The sequence below is a fragment of the Mus caroli genome, unplaced genomic scaffold (assembly GCF_978045245.1).
Source record: "Mus caroli unplaced genomic scaffold, Mus_caroli_1 scaffold_1, whole genome shotgun sequence".
In the NCBI taxonomy this organism is placed as follows: domain Eukaryota; kingdom Metazoa; phylum Chordata; class Mammalia; order Rodentia; family Muridae; genus Mus; species Mus caroli.
Genome location: NW_028227256.1, coordinates 166,447,280 through 166,472,551, shown reverse-complemented (window position 1 = coordinate 166,472,551; position 25,272 = coordinate 166,447,280).

Genomic DNA, 25,272 nt, shown 5'->3' with positions numbered 1-25,272 from the left:
AGGAAGGAAGGAAGGGAGGGAGGGAGGGAGGGAGGGAGGGAGGGAGGGAGGGAGGGAGGGAGGGAGGGAGGGAGGAAGGAAAAGGGAAAAAACAGAAAGACGCAAAGAATGACAGAAAGAACAAAACCAAAAAAGAAACAAATGAGACAAAGAAAGAGACAAAGCAAGCAAGCAGACAGTAGAAGCAGAGTCGTAAGGTTTCACAGAACAACAACTGTCTTTGGAAGCTTGGCTCCTGACCATTCGCATTGCATTCTGGCCAAGAATCTGGCTACAGTTTCCCTGTGTCCTGAAAACTTGACTGAGGCTGACTTCAAGAGTTACTGACTGACTTATCTGGCAGCTAAACTTTTCAAGGCAGCATAGTAGCCAGGCCGTGGAACCTTTATTGCTCACTTCATTTACTGAGGTCTACAGTGAGTATTCAAAGCAGGAATGTATGGAAAATGCATGGTTTGGTCAAGAAAGAGGCACGGCAAGTTTATAGTTACAGACAAAGAAGATACAACTGAAGTAACTGGAAGAGGTTAGCACAAACCTTGCACTTTGTGCTGAAGAAATAGGAAAGGTACTTTTATGATAAGATGCCATGCAATAAAGGCTCCAGCTTGCAAAATGTAAATATAGTTGAAAAGGGAAAGGTTGAACTGAAGGGGAAAAATACAATAATATTTCCTGATTAAAAACAAAATGAAACAAACAAAACCTGACTAGCAAAGTGTGTCCTCAGGTTCTGCCATCATGCATATGAGGCCACCACAGCTGGGATCACCACATCTTAAGCTGAGAGAACTTGGCAGCAGCATCTGTGTGATGCTTATTTGACAAGTGTGCATGGTGCAAGAATTGTGAAGTTCCAGAGGACTGGAGCATTGTCATAGGAAGCTGCAGAGGCCAGGTAATGGGAGGCAGGACCAGATCCTCTGCATAGAGACTCTGAGGGTATTGCATGGAACTGTGAAGGGTATGCCTAAATGGCCACGAAGACCTCAGGACACAGATAAGTCAGGACGTGGCGTCCGAGTTGGCCATGTGTCTTTGAGTCACAGAAGTGGAAGGTCAAACATGCTATGAACAAGGGATGGGCTTATGATGGTTAATTTTCACTGTTGACTTGATGGGATTGAAAACCCAACCAGAAGACTGGAGATATCTGTGAGGTTGATTCCAGACCATTTTAATTGAGGATGGAAGAGCCATCCTGAATGTGGGAACACTACTCCATGCACTGAGATGCTGGCACAAATGGAAAGGAAATAAAAGGAGAAATCAAGCCAAACTCGCCAAGGATCATCTCGTCCCGGCTCCCTGACAGCAGACACGGTGTGACCAGCAGCTCCACGCTGTTCTGCCTGTTCTGCTATGATGGGCTGCATCCACTCAAACTCTAAACTACAGACAAATCCTTCCTTTAGTTGGTTTTATAAAATTTTTCTTATAGTGAGAAAAGTATTTTGTTTTAATATTTTTTATTACGTATTTTCCTCAATTACATTTCCAACGCTATACCAAAAGTCCCCCATACCCTCCCCCCAACTTCCCTACCCACCCATTCCCATTTTTTGACCCTGGCGTTCCCCTGTACTGGGGCATATAAAGTTTGCATGTCCAATGGGCCTCTCTTTCCAGTGATGGCCGATTAGGCCATCTTTTGATACATATGCAGCTAGAGTCAAGAGCTCTGGGGTACTGGTTAGTTCATAATGTTGTTCCACCTATAGGGTTACAGATCCCTTTAGCTCCTTGGGTACTTTCTCTATGGAGGAGCTAGAGAAAAGTATTTAATACATGAACTTTCACACTGTTATTTTTTAAATATCTACAGATATAGAGAGAGAACAAGTTATTACCAGTCTCTAGTACTTTTCATACTGGAAAAGGCCAAGTTCTTAGCTATGAAGCAGAAGGTTCACTGTACAGGGGGCTGGTTTGTTAGGACAAAGAAGCCAATGTCATTAACATTGGCTGTAACTTCAAGTATTGTTTCCAAAATCTCTCTGAAGAAAAATCAGATTTGCTATAGTACCTCCTCTCACCCTGCCTGGATCACTTGTGGACCCCTCAGGGCCCAGATCTGAAACACCCCGCTTGGAATGCTTGTTGCTCTCCCTTTCAGCCTCTATGGACTGTATACCTGCATGGGCATGCCTTAACAGAGATGGTGTACATTTCACCAGACTCTCTCGAGGTGGCTTGGATACCTCAGGAACAGCATGCAATAAATAAAGGCTTGTTAACATTTATGGTATGCTGTTGAGAGTTATTTAATCTCCTGTCTGAATTCTTCCTGGGGGAAATCTCCCTACCCATTGCTCTCTGCTTCAGGATCTCCTTGCTAAAAACAAACCTCGATTCCTTGGTGACATCATAATGCTAATCATTTGGAAATTTAAAATTTGAAGCATATCGAAGAGATACAGATTCAACTGTTTTTGGTTCTTTTGTTTGTCTCCAGTCCTTAATTTTTGGCTCATAATGTGCAACCTACTGAAATTACTGCAGACTGGAACACATTTAAGAATATAAACATGAAGTGAGCTTTTTGTTTTGTGCTGAGATTCTCATCAATGGAGTTGCACAGAGATCAGCCTAGCGGACAGGATCCTGTAATATGAAGCTCTTTTCCACGGGTTGAATGCCTCTGGCCATGTCTGTTTTTCCTGATGTTGCTGACCAAGGTATTTTTCTCCACTTTATAGAGTCTAAGTATCACACACTTAATAGCAGTTAGTGGTGTCAATGCTCTTTGGTACAGTAAATCTCTAGTGTAAGATAATCTTGTTAATGATCAGCATAAAGTAGGGAGAGGTCATTTTTTTAAAAAACGTTGTCATAAAGCCTGCGTTTACTGTGATAGAGTTGGAAGAAGGTAATCCCATTAACCTTTGTATTGTATTGATGGAATTATGTACCCTCCTGAGTATAGAGGGTGGCAGTGCTGTCTGCGAGCACACTCTCAGCCCTAGCAACACAGAAAATGGCCTGAAGAGATCTAGGCTCAATCCCAATCCTGTTATTTATTTAGGACTTCAACCTTGAGCAAGTATTAGCCTCTTGAAGTCCCAGATTTTTCTTCTGTTTGTTCCCTTTTATCTAAATGTACGTGCGCATTCAGGTGAGTTTTACTCATTTTTTACAATTACCCATTATTACTTTTATACAAAGAAAAACAAGCATTTCTAAGGGCACAGGGGAGATGCTGGTTTTCTGTTGTTTTTACTTTTTCTTTCCTTTTTTTTTTTTTTTTGAAAAGGTGCCTTTACAAAAAAAAGGCAGCATTCCTTTGTGCTCTTTTATATAAAGAAAATGGCACTTTTGTATGGGGGATGCTGGTTCTGACAACACTTTCATTCCATTTTTGAGTACAGAACTCGTAAAGTTAAAGTAAGAAAAAAAAAAAGATTTGAAATTGTTTCCCAAATCTGAGTCAATGTCGTTATCATGCCACACAGAGCAAGAGGCTGTCCCTGGAATTATTCAAGTCAGTGTGTGTTGCAAGGATAAGGGAAAGGGACTGGGCCTGTATGTGGTATGGTGGGGGTGTGGAATGGCTCTTTTGCAACTTGTAGGCTAATTCAAGATGACACTGAATAACAACAAAGAAGCTTTTCCAGGGCATATGAAGAGATGTACAGGAAGTGGCAGCTTATATCCCCTTCAAGGTACACAGCACAACCATCAGGCAATGCCATTTGGCTGTCACCTCGGAAACAAGGGTGGCTGCCCTGGTCACTTAAGCAAAGGTGCTGGGGTGGGTAGCTCATTTCTAGGTCATAAAATGTGGGAAAAGGGTGTGTGTGTGTGTGTGTGTGTGTGTGTGTGTGTGTGTGGTGTCTGTGATATATGTGTGGGTGATATGTGTGTATACTCATGCATGTGTATGTGCATGCATGTATGTGTGTGTGAGTGATATACCCCCCGTGAGGTATCCGTGATGTGCATGTGGTATATATAGTGTGAGTGTATGTGTGTGTGTGTGTGTGTGTGTGTGTATGTGCATGTGATATATATAGTGTGAGTGTGTGTGTGTGTGTATGTGTGTGTGTGTATTATAAGACCATGCATGTGGAAGTGGGAGGAAAATCTTCCGAGTACTCATATGCCACCTTATGTGAGAGAGGGTCTCTTCATTGTTTGCTACCACATGCACAAGGCTATCTGGTCTAAGAGATGTGGAGATTCTCTTGTCTCTACCTTCTATCTTGCTGTAAATGCATTGGTACTTCTGACCCAGGCCAACACACTGTATTTTACAAGGTATCTCAGGTGTCTATCTCAGGTCCTCATGCATTCATGGCAAGCATTTTACCCAGTGAGCTATCTCTGGGCCTAGAGGTTCTTAATTCAAGTCCTCGGGCCAATCTCTAGTCTATAGCCAGAAGACTTTGTTCATGTTGCAAAACAGATTAATACAAAGTTAGAGTTCAAAAACTTTAAAAGGTTATAATGTCTGCAGGAGGAAAATGTAGAAAGGAGAAATGAGGTCAATTAGCTGAAGCCCCATGACTTAAGTGGCAGGCCTATAAATTGTCTCAAAGGTGACCATGTGTTTGAAATGACTCCGTGGTATAGGTTAATTCTTTCTCTTTGTAATTAAGGAGAATGGTGACAGTAGTGCTAGCTCCTAGGTCACATTCCCTATGATCAGAATTAATTAACACTCTGAATTAATTAATGTGGGGGCCATCGTAACCATCTTGAACTCATCTTTCAAGGCTTGCTCGAGGATCTTCTGCTTCTGCTGAGGCATCTCTGATTATTTCAGGCCTCAAATGATAACATTCCCCTTTCTTGAAGTTCTTCTCCTCTGAAACATACGATTTAGCATTTATTCTAACCTGCCTCTTATTATTTCTTCTCTCTTCAATTAGAGCATAAATTCTTGGAGGGCATGAATTCTATTTTACACTTCTTTTATTATCCTACCAGAGCCCCAGGCACAATTCTTGAAATAGTGCTAAATAAATACTTGTTGATTAATGAATGCTTCTTGAAGGGCCTTTCAGGCAAGCATTCACACTGGCCTTCCCCTTTGGGTGAGGGCATTTCCCACCTCAGGAAAATGTGCCCTGGTCCTCTAGCTCTTCTCCCTTCCTTCCCCATTCTTCTTTTAATCTGTAAGAAGCAAACTTAGCCCAGAAGAAGGGGGCGATCACTCCGAAATGTTGCAACCTTTAAGCGTGGCACTTTCTTTCCCCAAGGGAAATGTTATCTCTGATGGTGTACATGATGTTACACAATCATCTCAACTCTAGAAAACATGTAATTATGTACATAATTGTCGCCCAGAAGATCCCTTGGTTATCTACTCAAACCTGGCTTCCTTACCCATCTCAGAGATCCATAACTCTGCTTTAAGATTGAAACTCAGAGAAGGGCATACATAAGTGTGTGCAACAGCAATAGTCCCTCAAAGCACATTATGTGTGTGTGTGTGTGTGTGTGTGTCTATGCATGCACATGTGCACATGGACGCTGTAGGACATTTTCAATGTTGTTCCTTGAGTAGTATCATACATTTTTCTTCTTTTTCCAGCAGATCTCCTAATTGACCTGGCACTCACCAAGTAGACCAGGCTAGCCAGTCAGTTGCAAGGAGCCTCCTGTCTCTGTTTCCCCAACATCAAGACTATAAGTGCATGCCACTATAGCCAGTGCTTTTCTTATGGAAGTTTACAGATCAAACTCAGGTCATCTTTCTTGCCTTCCATGCTTTAAGTAGGACCTGAAAAATTCTACCTGTGTGGTAAGCTTATGGTTCTATTCATTGATTACTGCTCTGATCATGAAATAGGCATTTCACGGTGAATATGAAAATGTAGAGAGCACAAAAGTTGTCCAAATGAGGGATGCAAGAGTTTGTAGATTAAAAGCATGAGCACCAGTCCACATGGCTTCCCATTGTTCTGGCAAGAAGACTCTCCAGCAGTAGAATGATCGTCAAACATGGAGCTGCTACAGTGGCAGGGGACCTTCCTCCAGAACATAAGTTGAATTCACTTTATATAGACACTGACAAGCTGAACTTCAAACAGAGACAAGCTCACAAGGCTCATAGGATTAAATAGCTGACAGGAAAGAGACAAATATGATCAGTTCTGCTGTTGCTATGAGAGGTTGCTTTAGGGACAAGGGTAGTTCACTGGTAATCTTTCTACGAAATGAACGGGGCAGGGCGGAGGGGATTGATCATTTGGTGGACCTTATGAAAATTGGGTCTCAGATTATTCTCTCCATAGAGTACTTTGAGATGTATGTTGCTCTTTTAGGAGTTTTAAAAGGGAAAAGAAAGTAACAAGCTGGAGGATCAGAAAGATCTCATACATGTTTTCAGAGCTTCCTGTACTGAGATTTCTCACATAGGTAACATCAAATGAATTAGTGTCTGGGGCATCCTTAACTCCATCCGAATAATTAGGCTACCAGTCACCTGGCAGGTGGAAAGACTAGAGTCAGATGTTGGCAGGTACACAAAATCAAACCTGTCCCTTTGTGATACCTTCCAGACACAAAAACTAGAAGTAAGATAGGGTCTCCATATCGGTGAAGACAAAAGATACCCCCGTCCATCTATGCAAAATTTCCCACTACTTAACACAATAGCCCTTCCGGCTGTCTAAAAAGAGAAGCCAGAGCTTTACAACAATTATCTTTGGTGCTGATTTCTACCATGACATCCATAAGATGGCTGTAGATATCTTCTCATGCCCAGTGTGATTAATCAAAATAGCCAAGAAATCTCTCATGCCAGCACAGGAGCATGAGAGAGGTCCACCTAAGTTCTGGCTAGAACATCCAAAACAAGATGGCATCCAGGAGACAGTTATATCACACACAACCAGAGAATGGTGACACTGAGACTCTGGTGACTACAGGGTTATCACCAGGGGGGTGCTGACAACCAGTCCTTTCACATGTCCTTGGGGCTCTCTGTCAGCAAGAGGAACACTAGTTCCATTTCAGATGAAGGTAAACACAGTGCTGACGAAGTTGGGTGAATTCAGGGTGGCGTTGATTGATGACATTGCAGTGTATAGCCAGACATGGGAAGACCACGCTGAGCATGTAAAACAAGAATTGGGGTAGCTTTTACAAACAAGCTTGACAGTGTGGCCATGACATGTCAGCCTGGCATGCTGAGGTGACATATTTAGGACACAGACAGGAGAAGCGGGCAGCCAACACTCTGCTATGGTGGCCTTCTCTGTTTCTCAATAGACCATTTCATGAGGAAATGTTAGACAAAGATTACTGAACGTTGCTGACCAATTGCTCCAGATCAGTCATTGTTCTGTTTACAGATCCCTTTACTGAGCCATGAAGACCACCCAGGATGGTGACAGGGCAGAAACAATTGGGTAGCTTGCCCCTAATTTTAAATTTTAAAAGGTGTTCCTCTGAAGAGTTACAGAATTGAAACAAAAATAGTTCATAAGTTTGTTATCCTCCATCCAGATGTTCATAATTACTAATTACTTACAGTCTGTATTTCAGTCTCCACTAAGGAGAGGTAGAGGTTACATTTAAAACAAGTATTTTGGCCACCTTGGAGTACAACGGGGCAGATCTACTTTCTCTTATGTCTTTCTGATCAAAGACTGAGTGTTTTTTTTTTCCTTGAAAAGTCAAACTTAAGAGCCAGAATGGGGTCAGCAAGCCAGCAGCCCAGAAATCATCTCCAGTTCAAATGAAATTAGCCAATTTCATAAAGATTTCTCTGGCATAGTTTGAACTGCAAGTCCCGGCTCTCCTGGGGGAAGGAGTAACCTCACATCTTATTATTCTTTCTTACCCTGAAGGTGTCTCTTGTCATCTATTATCATATAAACGCAGCGCCGCTACTTACCCTTCATATGGACAGTGCATTGCCCCCACCACACTACTCTGTCTTTGAAGGCAAAGCTAGGCTCTTCCCGTTCTAGGGTCCTGTGACAGTTTGCAGCCCAGTGTCTGGCACATATTTATAAATGAGGGTTTGCTCACTTGCTGAGCCACAGGCAGATGTGTTCAGTTCTTCCATTAAGCATGTATCTTTCTGTGTATTTTGTCTCTGTGGCCCAATTAGAATTACAGGCTGCTGTGATGGCCAGCAACTCTGCCACATGAAAAGCATGATAAGGGGCTGATTAAACCATTTCCCGGGCATGAAGGAAAAGTACACTTGAGTTTAAATTTAAGTTCTGCTTCTTCCTAGTCACGTGGCCTAAGTGTCTCAGGATTTTACTCATCTATAAAACTATATACACTCGTATCGTAGATACAAACTGTGATCTTACAGAACAGTGAGAATACTCCATAAATATTGTCAATTGGGGGTGGGGGAGATGGCTCAGTGGATGGCTCGGTACATTTGCTGTACAAATGTGAAGACCAGAATCCAAATACCTAGCTCACGTGACAATGAGGGGGTGGCCACTTGAATTTCTAACCCAGGATGAAGAGACAAAGAATCCACAGAATAAGCACGCTGGTAAGATAAGACTGGCCATATGAGCTGCCTTTGGGCTCAAGTGAGAGACCTTGCCTTAATATATATTTCCTTAATATAGAAGGAAAACAAATAGCCATCAACCTCTGGCCTCCATAGACACAAGTGCAGCTATACCTATGAAGTCTATCTACACATGCATACATGGAGTCACACAAACTAACATGCACACACACTTCTACTCATACATACACATGCCCGTGCAAAAAGTGGTGTATAGTTAGTCCACCTAGCAATAAGAGGCTGTTAGTATTGTGTGGGGTTTGTGTGATATTTTTAAACTTGTACTCTTTGTTCTACTGTCATTCACGTTAGTGGACACCAGGATATCATTCTCTTGGATCATCATCCATGTGAATATGTGTATAGCTTTGCAAGAGGACTTGGTAGGACTCCATTCTTCCCTTGTGAGAAAGGCAAATGAGATCGGTTACATAAACCAGCAGGAAGCAAAGGTAGTGTAAACAGGATACAAGTGGTGATTTGTGAATGGTTATGACACCTTGCCTCAGGCAAATCCTCCAAGCCGAATTTGCAGGCTTTTTGCTCAATGGGAAGAATATACCACAGGTGACAAGTCAACTAACTAAAAGTCAGCCATCTCAGAAGAGGATCTCATGGCATGTGCAATGTAAAGAAATAAAAACTGAGTCAGAAAACTTAATTTTTACTTTGTTCAATGTGCTTAGATCATAATCGAGAGGTTTACCTTTAATGATCCCAGTTCATGGGCCATGATACCTCCCTAAAATTATTCTTTATCAAATTCATGAAATATTCATAATTACAAACACAAGGTGCTTGTATCTGCCAGGAGATAAACCGGTGTCTACTCTGAACGCTGGTGGGACTCAAGTCATATGACATGAAAGTTTTAAAGGCTCAAGTCTGGGCAGAATGCATGGTTATTTGTCACTTGTCGAGCATTCTCAATTGTTACTGGGCATCAAAGCCATAAGTGTCTGACCCTTTGATGGATTCCAAGCTGTAGATGAACTGGATAGTCTAGACAGTGCATCTCCTGGTCTGTTGAAGTGCTTGCCTAGCTTCCCTAAAGAGATGCTCAGCAATGGAGCTACCATCTATATAAGGAAGGTGAGTTCTGGAGTTGGATATAGGAATCTGAGCCTTAATTCACTGCACTGGACCTGCTAATCAATCTTTGGAATATCAACACACCTCCATCTACATCTTAGCTTTTTCCGTGAAACAAGCAGATGTAAAGGATGTTTTCTAAAGTCCCATGGGCTCTGAAACTCTATGGCCTGACATACCTTCATCCCCAGCCCATATTAGTGATATTCTCTCTCTTTCTCTCTCTCTCTCTCTCTCTCTCTCTCTCTCTCTCTCTCTCTCTCTCTCTCTCTCTCTCTCTTCTCTCTCTGTCTCTCTCTCTGTCTCTGTCTCTCTCTCTCTCTCTCTGTCTCTCTCTCTCTGTCTCTGTCTCTCTCTGTCTCTGTCTCTGTCTCTGTCTCTCTCTCTCTCTCTCTCTCTCTCTCTCTCTCTCATACATACCTGTATGTAAACACAGAGGTCTGTACTAATGCAATCTTTTTAGGTATTTCTTGGATAACTTAACATGTGGTCCTACCAAAACAGGTACTATAACAGTGGTACTGCTGGAATCCAAAATCTTTACTACTTCTCTTTATTATCTACAAATGAGATTTAGGAGTCCCTGTGGGTTGTTTTGAAAGATATGTATCAAAATATTACAAAGTCCTTTAACAGGTGTTGTTGCATATTAGTGCTGTGGTATTTTCTCATTAATACCACAAATAAAAGTTCTTTTAAATATCATATGCCTTTAGAGATGAGGCAAGGTTGAGAAACTGACACCTACTTTCTGAGAAATGTGGTCTTTTTATACCACACAAGGGTTTTCATAAATCCTCAGCTACAACTCTGTAATTTGTTTTATGCCATCAACTCCCACATCATTCTCGAATTATCATGAAACCCAAGCAGCCACACTGTAAATTTTAAGACACGGACTTTGAGATCCACAGCTTTCCAGTCACTGTGGCATCAAGTATTTCAAGAAAACAGCTTGAACTTGGAAGAAATGGAAGGGGGTGTAAAGTTTCTTTTTTTTTTTCCATAAAAAAGGGAAAGGGTATAAAAGATATATTCACAGAAACTCTATGTAAGAAGACAGATGTAAAGCCAGGAAGAAGTGTTTGCCTTAATCTTATAACTCCTCTCCTAAGTGTTAAATTTGAAAGTCCATAGAGTTTTATAAAATATTCTCAGATTTTCACTTACCAAGAATTCAAGAAAGCTTTAAGATCTTTTCTTTCAAAATATTCTGAGTAGTAGCACCTTTCTGAGACACCTGTGCTGGAGCATGTTCAGGTTGAAGCATCTTGTCTGGTGCCCACATCCCCAGAAGACTGGAGCAGTCTGCAGCAGGCATGGCAACAAGCAGCTGAGGACAGGCCCAACCTTGGGGAAACTGTCATGAGGACCAGTAATCTAAACACGACAGTCACATCAAGGGTCACCCTGTGCCTTTGGGTTTCCATTGCTGTGAAGAGTCATCATGACCAAGCTGAGAGTTCTACATCTTCATCCAAAGGAAGCAAGGAGCAGACTGATTCTTCTGCACTGGGTGGAGCTTCAAAGCTCACCCCCACTATGACACACTTCATCCAACAAGGCCACACTTCCTAACAGTACCACCCTCTGTGGGCCAAGCATATTCAGACCACCACATCCTAATACTGTTGGGTTTGATTTTTCTTCCTCGCTTCCTTCCTTTCTTTCTCTCTCTCTCTCTCTCTCTCTCTCTCTCTCTCTCTCTCTCTCTCTCTCTCTCTCTTTCTTCCTTTCTTCCTTTCTTCCTTCTTTCCTTCTTCCTTCCTTCCTTGTCTTATTTTAATCTGGAGTATTTATAACAAGCTCTGAAAAAAATAAAATGAAATACAAAATATTTTATTATTCTTTTGAGACAGAAAAAAATTTATGATAATGGCAGTTGTTTTGTCTGTTCAAAATGCTAAAACTCTCATGCAGCGTTTGAAACATCTGCACAATTTTCTCAGTCTACAAACCTACTCAGCTGACAATTGCTGTCTGACTAATTGAAGCTCAGGATTATCTTCCTGAGAAATTTCCCTGTCCTCAGACATCTGAGACAGGTGTAATTATGCTCTCTGTATGCTCCATGTTCAAATAGGAATATCATTTATCTCAAGTTACCTGCTCGAGAATTGCAAGTTCTCAAGAGCTGTAAAGGTCTCCATGTCTGACCAACCAGCTGCCAACACCAGCTGAGTAAGTACTGGATGACTTAGTGACTTAGTCAGCTTTTCAGTGCTCTCTCTCTCTCTCTCTCTCTCTCTCTCTCTCTCTCTCTCTCTCTCTCTCTCTCTCTCCCTCTCTCTCCCTCTCTCCCTCTCTCCCTCTCTCCCTCTTCTCTGTATAAATAACTGAGGACATGAAAATACTTGGACCTACAACTGTCAAATATTGTTCAAAGAAAATAAAGCATAACTGGAAATCCCTTGGGTGTTTAAGAAGGTAGTTTTAATAAGGTAGAAATAGTACTCTCAGTGATTTGCAGATTCAACACCATCCATATTAAAATTCTTCTGGCCATGGGACAGTTTATCCCCGATAAGGAAGGATCTGAGTTTGGAATATCGTGAGTGTAAGGCCACCCGAGACTTATGAGCAAAACTGCCTCAAAACAACTGAACAAACCAGTCAAGGTCAATGACAGCCCCCACCCAGTAGTAGGGCTCATGCCCAGCATGGATTCGGCTCTCAATTGAATTTTCCAAGCCATGAAGATCGAGTTCTAACTGTTGTTCTTGCAGACATGGACAAGCCAACGCTAAAATGCTCATGGGGTTAAGGAGTAGTCTGGAGGGACAAAACAATTTTGAAAAAAAAAAATTTGAAGTTTGCAGGTTCACATTTTCCATAGCAGAACATACTACAAAGCAGTGGCCTATAAGGTAGCCTTGTGTTATCATCGGAATAGATAGTTAGAGAGTTCCATGTTAGACGTAGTCTATCAATCACCCAGACTTTAGACAAAGGCAAAACGCGTGTCTAATCAAAGGAGATGACTCCTTTTCAAAAGCCCGACTGGATGGTCACGTGTAAAATTTAATTCAAAATTAGTCAGTGACTCACTGGGGAGTTAAAAATCATAACACTGTTAAGCAACAACAATAAAAGAACAGGTAAATTCTGGTTAGTTTGGATTTGTCAGTGAACAGCGAAAGAAGACAACAAAGGAAACAGCACACACACACACACACACAAAGCCATGTGAAGCATCGGGACAAACTGGTGTGCACCAAAGGACACCAGCAATGAAAGTGAGAATACAGTCCACAAAACGGAAAATGATATTGGCAAATAATATATCTGAGAAGAGCTCACTATTTAGACTGTGTAAGAAAGAAACTCATACAAGTAAACACAAGCAAAGGCAAAAAGAATTTTAAAATAATTGTGAACATGAGTAGGTGTTTTTCCTAAGAAGAAATATAAGTTGCCAATCACACACACACACACACACACACACACACACACACACACACACAATGGTTAAGGTCCTCAGACCTCTGAGACAGCTGCAGTCAGATATGTTGTACTCTCCATAGAGAATATTTGCATAATCAACGTTCTCAGTCATTAAGGAAACAAACCTCAAAAAGTAATGGGACACTACTTCTTGCTCAGATGGCTATTATAATGAATAAGAAGAAGCAATAAAACAAAATAAAAGCAACAACAAAAACAAATGCTGTAAAGCAAGTGGAAAATGAGAACTCTCATACACTGTTTGCAAGAATGTAAATTAGCACGACTGCTGAAGAAAACCATAGTCGAACTCCAGAATGTTAGGAACAATTTCTATGTGACTGTGAAACTCAGCTATCACGTCAGATTCCCTCCTCCCAACACTGCTCTGAGATTTCCTGCCAGGTTGAGGTGAAGCCACTTCCTAGTAGCTTCCATTCAAGTGCCAGCTGGCTTTGTTGCCCCATCCCCTTAGCAGAGCTAAATAGTCTTACGGACATATGTTTACTCTTTTTACTTCTCTGCTCCTGTCTGTCCCATTTTTATAACCTGCAAAACTAGCAGAATAAATGAACTCTGCATGAAGGAAGTGTGTGCCCTTCACTTACTAACAACTCAAGTACATTAATACTTGCTACATCCATGCACAAAATCCTGTGCTTTTAACTACACCCTAAGTCAAGAAAGTTAGTAATCCTGTATAAACTTTGGTTAGTGTCTAAGCATAGCATAACACATATACAGTACTTAAATAGAAAACTTACATTTTCTTATTACACAATATAATCTTTTTGGTTTTTTTTTACATATAATTATACCACTTATTTTCCCAAACACGATTTTTTTTATTAATTATTTAGGAATTTTGTACCATGCACCCTAATTGCACTTGCTTCTTAATCCTCCCAGGTTTTTCCTGACTCCCTTACATCCTCCCATCGAAAGAAAACAAACAAATAAACGAAAAACAACAAAACACCAAGTCTAGTTTGTGTTGCCTATATATGCATTAGAGCATGGTCAAACTCCCAGGGACTGGACACCTAAAGAAAACAGAGTCCCCAATCCTCCAGAATCCCTGCTAGAAACCATCAACTCTGAAAGTTAAGTAGCATCTTTATCACAGGTTTTAAGAACTCTTTTCTTTTCTTCTCTTCTCTTTTCTTTTGTTTTCTTTCCTTTCCTTTTCTTTTTTTCCAATAGCTTCCTCTCTGGATGGTTTCTCTTTTTTGTGGGGCAGGGGAGAGGGTGCGAGGGAGGGAGGGGAAAGCGGCTGTCACAGAAGCCTTCAATGTCTCTCATTCTCAGCTATGAATCTGCAGTCATCAATTCCACGCAAAAGTAGCTTTTCTGCCCATAGCATCCTGAAGCCACATGGATCCTGTACTTCCACATGGTTTCTAGTAACAACACACATCCTGTCCATCAACCTGTACCTCAATAGCAGCACAGATCCTGGACATTAACATAGTTGTCTGGAGGACACAGACATCCACACAGCCCTCAGCAGCAGCATGGGCCACAGAGATTCACATGGTGTCCTGAGATAGGTACAGGTCATGGACCTCAACGTGACCTCCCACTGAGGAAACCTAAGCACAGGAACCAACATAGCCTCTGGCAGCAGCATGGATCCCAGATTTCAGCACACCCTGCCACTGCTTCTGCATCTCTCATTCTAATTCTCTCCTATTGCCCTTGTTTGTTTTTTAATTTTTTATGTTATATTTTTCTTTTTGCTATAATTATATTCTATTTTCTTTTCTTTTGGGAGGAGGTTGCAAGGGTAGAGGGTAGACATGGTGGGACAAGAACATGAGCGGGATTGGGGTGCATGATGTGAAATTCACAAAGAATCAATAAAAACAAACAACAACAAAAAAAAAGATGTGACTTTGACAAGGTTGTTAAAGTTGTCCTGGAGATAGTGTGTGATCTGCAATCTCATCCTTCACTGAATTGTCACTCTGCAAACCCTCCTTGGGTCTTAAGAGGCCCCTCAGCCCTGCGGGTGCTGCCAGCCACCACCATCTTGAATAGAGCCTCCCTATAATTTTGCAATATACAAAATAAAAGTTATCAAAAAGTATAAAGCCAAAAGTATGGAAATCTTTAGCACTTATAAAGCACCAGGACTATGTTGATAGATATATGATTGGGACCATGAAGGGTTTTGTCTCCTTATGAAATCTTGTATCTGTTTTAGAAAATTGGAAAATTTAATAAAAATATTTCATCATCATTTAGGGATAATAGTTATTATACTTTTGTGGATGCTTCTGTGTTTTTCAGGCTTTTAATAACTTTCTCTGATTTAAAAGATATAAGCATCAATTGTTTAAGCATGAAAATGAGAAAGTTGCTTTTCAAAAATATATTGCTAGTATACATCATTCCTGAAACAAAGACATAAAAGATAAAGTTATTGTAAGGAAATTCTACATAGGTCATGAATAGAATGTGACTATTTTACCAAATTTTAAACTTCTGCATAAGCAAGAATCGCAGTGTTGTATGGAGAGTGGGTATATCTCCCTTTGTAGTTAAACTGTGCTGTCTTTTATTGTATAACTTCACCTTACTTGAAGCTTAGACTATAAAATTGTCAATTTTTATACTATTGCCAAGAGCAATTATTATATCTTTAAATCTAAACTAATTTTATAATAAAACTGATTTCACGTTCTAACTTGTAATTTACACTAGTTCTGACTTAAGGAGTTAACCTGTTTCTACATGAATATTGGTTATTTACAGCGTTTCTGTGAATGGCTGTAGTTTCTCTCCTATCAACTTTTTACTTAGTTTCTACTCTTTTTAGAGACTCTCTATGAAGTTGTGCATGGGCTTGCCTCCATCAAAATTCATGTAAATTATATATGCTGATTGCTTGTCATTTGTAGAGGTTTTAATTTTGAAATTTTTAGTTAAATCTATGTGCAAGTTTAGCATTCAATTAATTATATCACAGTGGTAAATCCCTTTACCTTAGACAATCTCTCACAAGATGAAACTTTAAGGTACCTTTATGGATGTAAACAAGAGAGAGTGACACAAACAGTGATGAACATTCCGGCAATTTTTTCTATTTCAGGTCAGAACAGTACAAGGACAGATGTGATGGTTGTTTGGTAAGGAGGGTCAGAATCAGCCAGAAAATTCTCTCAGTAGATTATGAGCTTCGTGATGTTGCACACAACAGTGACTCTCCTTACTTTGGCTTCTACCTACAGGTGAGTAAGACTGAATAAATCAAAATGTAGTCAATCTTTTCTTTGAATTACCTCAGCTACAAATTTTAGATTAAGGAGAACAAATCAAATTATAATAATGACATTACTAACAAACGTGCTTATCAAAAGAATTATAAACAAACACTGGGAACTCATAGAGACAAATAAATTCATTCTGATTAAATGGGCACATTCTTAGAAATACATAAGTTATCAACATTGAGTGAAGAATTAGAAAATCACAACAGACTTTTTGAAATAGAGATATCTAAGGAATGATCAATAATCGTTCAGCAAACATGAGAGGTGACATAGAGAAAAGATGGTATAATGGAGCATTCGAAGTTGAGAGAAGTCAAACTAGAAACGAGGAGGCAACAAAAGGTATGGGAACGTGGCCACAACAGACTACAGAGTGTATCTTTGCTGAGAAGAGCCAAAGATTTGTCAAGTAGAGCCAGTCCTCCGGTCACCAGGAGGCCACCCACCAGCTACCTCATCCTGTTGCCACCCACTAGCCATGCCAACAGCATGAAGCCACCAATGCTGCTTCTGCTCAGACTGCTCTCCCTACTGTGGGAATGAGAGCAGGGTCCACAGTGCTGCCAGTGGGCTGCAAACATGATGGTGGCACCCAGGCTACCAGCATTCAGAACAAGGTGGTATCCAGAAGCCTGGAGTTCATACGGTTCCTCCCCAGAGACGCATGGCCCAATTACATAATCACCCCGACTCTGAACAACAACAGCAGAATCTCTATGGTGGTTTGAATAGGTTTGGTCTCCATAGATTCAATGTGTGGCCACAGGAAGTGCTACCATTAGGAAGTGTGGCCTTCTAGGAGTAGATGTGGATTTGTTGGAGTGTGTCACTGTGTAGACAGACTTTGAGGACTACTATGCTCAACCTCCTCTCAGTGTGGGATCAGAGCTTCCTCTTAGCTGCCTACAGAAGACAGACCCCTTCTTCTACCTACATAGCAAGATATAGAACTCCAGCTCCTCTAATACCAAATCTGCCTAAATGCTGCCATGCTTCCAACCATGATGATATAGGGAACTGAACCTCTGAAACTGTAAGCCAGGCCCATTAAATGTTTTCCTTCATAAGAGTTACCTTGGAACACAGGGCCCCCAATGGAGGAGCTAGAGAAAGCACCCAAGGACCTGAAGGGGTTAGCAATCCTATAGTTGGAACAACAATATTAACTAACCAGTACCCCCAGAGCTCCTGTCTCTAGCTGCATGTGTAGCAGAAGATGGCCTAGTCGGCCGTTACTGGGAAGAGAGGCCCCTTGGTCTTGCAAACTTTATATGGACCAGTACAGGGGAATACCAGGGCCAAGAAGTGGGAGTGGGTGGGTAGGGGAGCAGGGGTGGGTAGGGGACTTTTGGAATAGCATTTGAAATGTAAATGAAGAAAGTATCTAATTAAAAAAAAAAGTTACCTTGGTTGGGGCTGGAGAGAAGGTTCAGCGCTTAAAAGGAATAGCTGTTTTTCCAGAGGTCCTGAGTTCAATTCCCAGCAACCACGTGGTGGCTCAGAACCATCTATAAAGGCTTATGATGCCCCTTTCTTGCATGCATGTGTATGTACAGACAGAGCATACATTAAAAATCAAAACAAAACAAAAATCATAAATAAAAAATTAAAATATAAAAAATTATCTTGGCCATGTTGTTCCTTCAGAGCAATGAAACCCTACCTAAGACAATATCTAAAATCAAAATGGTTTATTTCCTTGATTAAGTCTCCTCGAAAGACTTCTGTGATCTGGTTGCCACTGGAAACCACATTCATGTCTATGATCCAAACTGCCCCCAGAAACTGTGTTGAGGTTCACAATCCACGCTACCAGCAGCTGAGCGGGGCAAGGAGGCTTCTTTTGCAGTGGTATCAATGACTTCAGATTCATACCTGAAAATGAGAGACACCGAAGGCTTCTGTGGCAACTCTCCCTGCCCTTGAGAAAGAAACAGTCCAGATATGAAGCTATTGAACAGAGTCCTTAAAAACTGTGATAAAGATGCTCAAGTGTAGTTCTTCTCTGTAAATGGCTTCTGGTAGGGATGCAGGGAGGAAAGACTCGGTTTTCTTTAAGGGAATGGCCTCTGGGAATCTGACCATGCTCCAACGAGTATATGGGCAGCACAAACTGGACAAGGTGTTTCTGTTTGTTTGTTGATTTTTTGAGGGAAGGGTACAAGGGTGGAAGGGTGGACCTGGGAAGAATGGAAAGCGAGTGTGTTCTGGGTTCATTGTATGAAATTCCCTAATAGTTAATAATAAAATTATGTTGGGGAAATAAAATAATCTTCCACCAAAATAAAATCATTGACTATATGTCTTCACTAGTGAATACAAAAGTTTAAGATCCAAGGCTTGTTTGCTGATGTCATCACTGTTCTTGATGTCTAAAGACACCAGGGCCAAGGCAACTCTTATGAAAGAAAAGCATTTGATTGGGAGTTTGGTTACAGTTTCAGACATTATCTTCATGGCTAGAAACATGGTGCCATAGATAGATAGATAGAGATAGACCACACTAACCACTGCAATCTTTTCAAACAGTTCCACTCCTTAGAGACCAAGCATTCAAACATGTGAGTCTATACGGGTTGTTCTCATTCAAACTAACCCAGGTGTTTTCTATAATCTGATGGTAAGGCCTTAATTTTGAAGGCATTACTTACTTATGTCATCGATTATGGTGAAGTCAAATTGTTTCCTAAGTATAAGATTTACCCTCTACTGGCTAGTTTTCATTACTGGGAGGTACTCTAGATGTTGCTGGAAGAAGAGTAAGATAACTATCAATATCATCCAACTACAAATGCTGTGACCAATTGCAAACAACAGCAACCTGCCCAGAAGTCATACTAGTGCAACAGTGGCACTAATATTAAGGGAGTAACCAACCATGCTTTTATTACATTTAAGAACCACTCAATAATATAGACCCTGTGCTGGCTAGTCCTATGTCAATTTGACCACGCTAGCATCTGAAAGGAGGAAACTTCAATTAAGAAAATGCCTCGTAAGATCCAGCTATAAGGCATTTTCTTAATTACTGATTGATGTAGAAGTGCCCAGAAAATTGTTCATGGTGCCATTCCTGGGCTTGTGGTCTTAGTTTCTATAGAAAACTGTAGAAAGTGAGCCAGTAAGTAAATTCAAATTGAAGAGACCCAATACCAACAGTGTTAAAGAGGTCAATAACCTGAGACTAGATAGGTCATGGACTTATTTAAACAAACAAACAAACAAATAAACATCATAATACTGTTATTCCCCTGAAGGAACATAGCAATGAAATGACTTTTAATGATATACTGATATACCCATATGTCTTAGTTAGGGTTTTACTGCTGTGAACAGAAACCATGATGAAGGCAACTCTTTTTTTTTTTTTTTTTTTTTTTTTTGGTTTTTCGAGACAGGGTTTCTCTGTATAGCCCTGACTGTCCTGGAACTCACTTTGTAGACCAGGCTGGCCTCGAGCTCAGAAATCCGCCTGCCTCTGCCTCCCAAGTGCTGGGATTAAAGGCGTGCGCCACCACCGCCCGGCCCTGAAGGCAACTCTTATAAGGACAACATTTAATTGGGGCTGGCTTACAGGTTCAGAGGTTCAATCCATTATCATCAAGGAGGGAGTATAGCAGAGTCCAGGCAGGCATGGTGCAGGAGGGGCTTAGAGTTCTACATCTTTATTTGAAGGCTGCTAGCAGAATACTGACTTCCAGGCAGCTAGGATGAGGGTCTTATAGCCCACATCCACAGTGATAGATTTACTCCAACAAAGGCCACATGTTCGAATAGTGCCACTCCCTGGGCCAAGCATATTCAAACCATTACACCATAGATCAGAGCCTTGCCCAACTCACATCAGAGAAACTTCTTCATGCAGTAAATAGGAATTAAAACAGAGACCCACAGCTAGACAAGGGGATAATGAGACTTTGGAGCGCTCACTCTTAAATGAGACGTCTTCACCAATCCCATCCCCCTCAGGGCTCGACAATCTGTGCAGAAGAAGAGGCAAAAAGCTTGTCAGAGTCAAGGAAATAGATGACTCTAAGGAAGCAGTACCTTTATGCACAACAGGACAAATGCACATATGGACTTACAGTAACTGTGGCAGCATGCACAAGACCCTCACAGATGCAAGCTCTATGGGGGATCCCAGCACTGAGAAGGGGAAATAGACACAGGGCCCCACCCCAACAAAGATGCTATCTAATATTGATACCCTCTGGCTAAGTGAAAAATCAGCTTTCTCCAATGGAGTCTCACTATGTATGTCAATGATATTCCAGTGTAGGCTTATGCCCAAGAGTAGTTGGCCAATATAAATCTAACTCCAGTAATTTTGTGGACTTTCGCTTTTCTTTTGCTTTGTTTTGGCATTCTTTTTCACATTGGACTTTTGCCTGTTTGTTTTGATTTTGTGTGTGTGTGTGTGTGTGTGTGTAAAGAGTTTTGTTTCTTATCTTTTGCAGGATTTGGTTTTGTTTTATATTGTCTTAGTTAGGGTTTCTATTCTTGTACAAACATCATGACCAAGAAGCAAGTTGGAGAGGAAACGATTTATTCAGCATACACGTCCACATTGCTGTTCATCACCAAAGGAATTCAGGACTGGAATTCAGGCAGGTCAGAAAGCAAGAACTGATTCAGAGGTCATGGAGGGATGTTATTTACTGGCTTCCTTCCCCTGGCTTGCTCAGCTGGTTTTCTTATAGTATCCAGGCCTACCAGTCCAGGGGTAGTACCACCCACAATGGGCCCTCCAAGCCCTGTGAACATGCCTTACAGCTAGATCTCATGGAGGCATTTCCTCAAGGGAGGCTCTTTTCTCTCTAATAACTCCAGCTTTTGTCAAGTTAACACACAAAACCAGCAAGTAGATATACTATTGCTGGAGGTGTTTTGAAACATAGATAGATAGATAGATAGATAGATAGATAGATAGATAGATAGATTAGATAGAGGAGGAGAGACACGATGTTGGGTAGGAAAGGAGGTGGGGAAGGTCTAGTAGAATTTGAAGAAGGGAAAACGTGATCAAAGTAGATTTCATAAAAATCTTTTAATAAAAAAATTAAAATAAAATTTAAAACTTACCTAAAGTAATCAAAACAAAAAGATTATATGATATGAAATACACAAATCATTGAAATAAGAAAAAACAAAGAGAAATTGGATAGCTGTATATTTGCTCCCAGGGCTTGTAGCATAATTCTCTTAGTGGCTGGTTTATAAACAAGACAAAGCATTAGTAGAGAACTGTAGGGTTTGAAAACACTACTAACGAACTTGACTTACTTAACTAACAAACTTGACCTACTTGACATTAATAGAGTCACACAGTCTAGTCCTGCACGAGGCACGTCCTTTTCAAGTGCAACCTGAACAGTTACTAGTATTAACATGCTGGGCCATAAAGCGAGTCTCAAAAAAACCCCAAAGTTGTAATCACACAACATGCCTTCGCTGATAGTAGTGTCATCAAAGTAGAAGTACATATTGACATAGGTGTCACTGGAAAGTCCCCAAATTTTTATAAATTAGATACTACATTTGTCCTTAGCCCAGGGGTCAAAACACAAATCCTAAAAGGAAATTGAAGAATTTTTTTAATGCAATGGAAATTAAAATCTAACAAGTCAAGTTTTATGGCCTAAAGTTAGAGCTGTAGTTAAGAGGAAATATAAGCTCTCCAATATGTGTGGATATGAAAAATATCCATCTCCAGACAAAACACAAAAAAAGAGAAAATCTGGAGAGAGAAAGAGAGAGAGAGACTATAAAATGAAAAAGTAAATGTGTGAAAAACACAAAGATGAAAGTTATTTAAGAAACTTATTTGTTATGGGCAAACACTTGGCAATACAAAAACAAGAAGTGGTCTAAATTATGAGCATCAGAATATAAAAGGTCAATGCCAGTGCAGGCCTTGCAAGTCTCATAGAAGGTTTAATAGTGAGGAATCATTGTGCAAAATAATATGCCAATATATTTAAATTTTCAAAGGAAGTGGATAGAAGTATTTGAGGAATGTGACTTCACACTCATAGAGAGAACTCCAGATTCTTATAACATCATCACTGAAGAAACTTTCTAAGTCCTAAAATCAAAAACCAATATGTTACACATTAAAATTAAGTTTCCTAATAAAAGAAGAAAGTTCCTGGGACTAGAAGTCTCCACAGTAAGGTTCAATGTTGCTGTTACAGAAAGCCTGGGTTCCATTGCCGGCATGTACTGCTGTCTTGCTGTTGTACTTGACACCAGTTCCAAGAGCTCCTACACCATCCACTGGCCATTGGGAGAACCAGGCATACACACAGTGCATACCTATAGACAGGCTTAATACCTGTCTACACAAAATGAGAATATATAATCTACAAAAGGAAGAAATCGTTTCTAACTTATTTGATGATTTATTGACATCAAAACCTTGCAAGAATCATACTAAACAAGAAATGTGTAGCTATAAAATAGGTCAATGCCAACTATAACATAAAATACCTATATGAAATATATAAAATCCAAATAATTTTTTAAAGGCAATGATTCTCTATGGTGCTCTGTTTATTCAGGAGATGTTAAGACTGAATGATAAAATACTTAAAATTGAATTGATATAGAAGAGCCAGCCCAACAAAATAGTGGGTAGTATACTTGAATAGATACTTCATCAACAACAACAACAAAACAGCAACAATGTTTTCACTGTTGTCAGTAAAATGCAAATCAAAGAATGATACATGTGTGCCGGTAAACCAACTCAGGCATCCTTCTGCAAGGGCACAAACAAAAAGAATTCAATTTACCAAACTGTAGATAGAGTAACTTTCTAGGGGAGTCAGACCAGACACTCGGTTATAAAATAATTACAAAAATCTCAGCTTTGAAACATTACATGCATTAGAAAGCAATCTTATCACCTTATCGATCTCTTCGGCAGCTTAAAAGTCTTCAACACGTGTGTTCCCAGAGTCTACTCTCAATATTGGAAAAAAAATCTCTGGACTTTGAGACTCGTAGGAGCACCTGGTTTCTCCACAGGCAGACAGGTACCATTCTGTCCCCACAACAAGACCAATCTTGTCCTGATAGCAATTCTGCCAGACCTGGCACACCCAACCTTTGCCTAGAGCATGGTGCTTCCTGTTTGTAGGCATTCCTTTTAGAATGGATTTATAGTAATTACTAAAGTTAATTTTTGAATGAGAATATCAAGAAATAAGATATGTTCTTATAGAGATAATAAACAATAAAACTGCTCCTAGAAGAACACTCTGAACATTTGAGACGCCATCAAAAATTACGTTTTCAGATGATCTTTTTCTAATGTTCTCTTTGAATTGATATGTGAAATGTGTGTATACACACACACACACACACACACACACATATGTGTATATATATATATATATATATATATATATATATATATGGAGAGAGAGAGAGAGATGGAAATAAGGGTGTTTCCTGGAAATTCTTATTTGATTACTAAGATAACTTGAAGAGATGATATATTGAAAATTCATATATTTTCCTGGTTAATTGTGTTTTTAGACATACACAAAAATAACAGACAAGTATTTTCATATTGTGTTCAATATGTATTTGAGTCCCTATGTGAGAAGTCCATTTCTCAAGGATTCACGCAAAGAGCCTTGAATCGTCTACTTTCTGTTATACTTTTACTTAAAACTAATCAATTACGTAGATAGTGATTGCTCACCCATTCTTCCTTCTCCTTAACCCTGTGAGATAAGAAGAACAAAGTGCATATTTTGAGAAATAAGCCACAGGAGTGAACTAACAGGGTGCACATAGATTTTTGGGGGGACATTGTGTAATATAAGTCATGTGCATTTGGACTTTTGAGATTCCCAGCTCTACCACAAGACATGGATAGCTCAACTCTTGACAAAATGCTCATGGTAACCCTATATTGACTACATGTTGATGACTTCAGGGTGAAAGGGCTTGAAGACTTGAAGTTACCAACATCTCAAACATTGACTAATACTCCAAAAGTGTTTATTTAAAATCTTGTTAATTGAAAAACAGATGCTAGCTGGCTGTTGCTAGTACATGCCTTTAATCGAAGCAGTCAGAAGGCAGAGGGAGGTGGATCTCTGTGAGTTAAAGGGGAGCTTGGTCTGCAGAGTCAGTTCCAGGACAGCCAAGATTACACGGAGGACCTCTATGTCAAAAACAAAAACAAAAAGAAAAAAGACAGAAAAGAAATGAAAACCATGCTCTAAGTGAGTAATTCAACTACTGGTGGGCGTGTCATTTCCTAGGAATGCAGGAATGTGCCAATAGGGGCAATTATTTCTCCTGTTCTTCCAAAACCAGCGGTGCTTCCTCAGGCAGGAATACAGGTGCCCACCATCAAATCCTAGCCAGTTTGTTCTCACAGAGAAGTCTCAGAGCTATTAAGAAAGAGACATATCTTCAAGGTTATCCACCGTCACTCACCTGGCTCTGCCTGAAAACTCCCCGAAAGGTATTGAAAGTTTTATTTATTTATTTATTTTAACACAAAACCACCTTTAATAGCTCTCATAGCCCTGTAAGTGCTTGCTTAAGGTCAGAGGGACCTTGAGTGTTTGTACTAAGATAACAAAAGGCCTACGAGATGGTTAGTGAAGAATCGAATGAAAGAGAGAAATTTCCATGGCTGGTGTGCAAGGCTCCAGCTCAGCGTTCTGTGCGGAATTAATTCTTTTATCAGGTCCGGTTTTATGAGTCCTTTTCCTTCCATGCATAGTAATTCCAGACATGCGGCTACATCAGAATGAAAGGTATCAGGGCTCAGCCAACTCTGAGCCATTTATTTATTGAAAACTTTATCTCCATATTAAATTCTCACTGAAGAGGCTTTCATTAAGCCCACAAGACCGGCATAACGAGTGAACCGTGGAGTTTTCTTTGGAAAACGATGCAGGAGCTAGCCTCCCTATCTGGGTTTCGTTGCCCTCGCTTCTACCC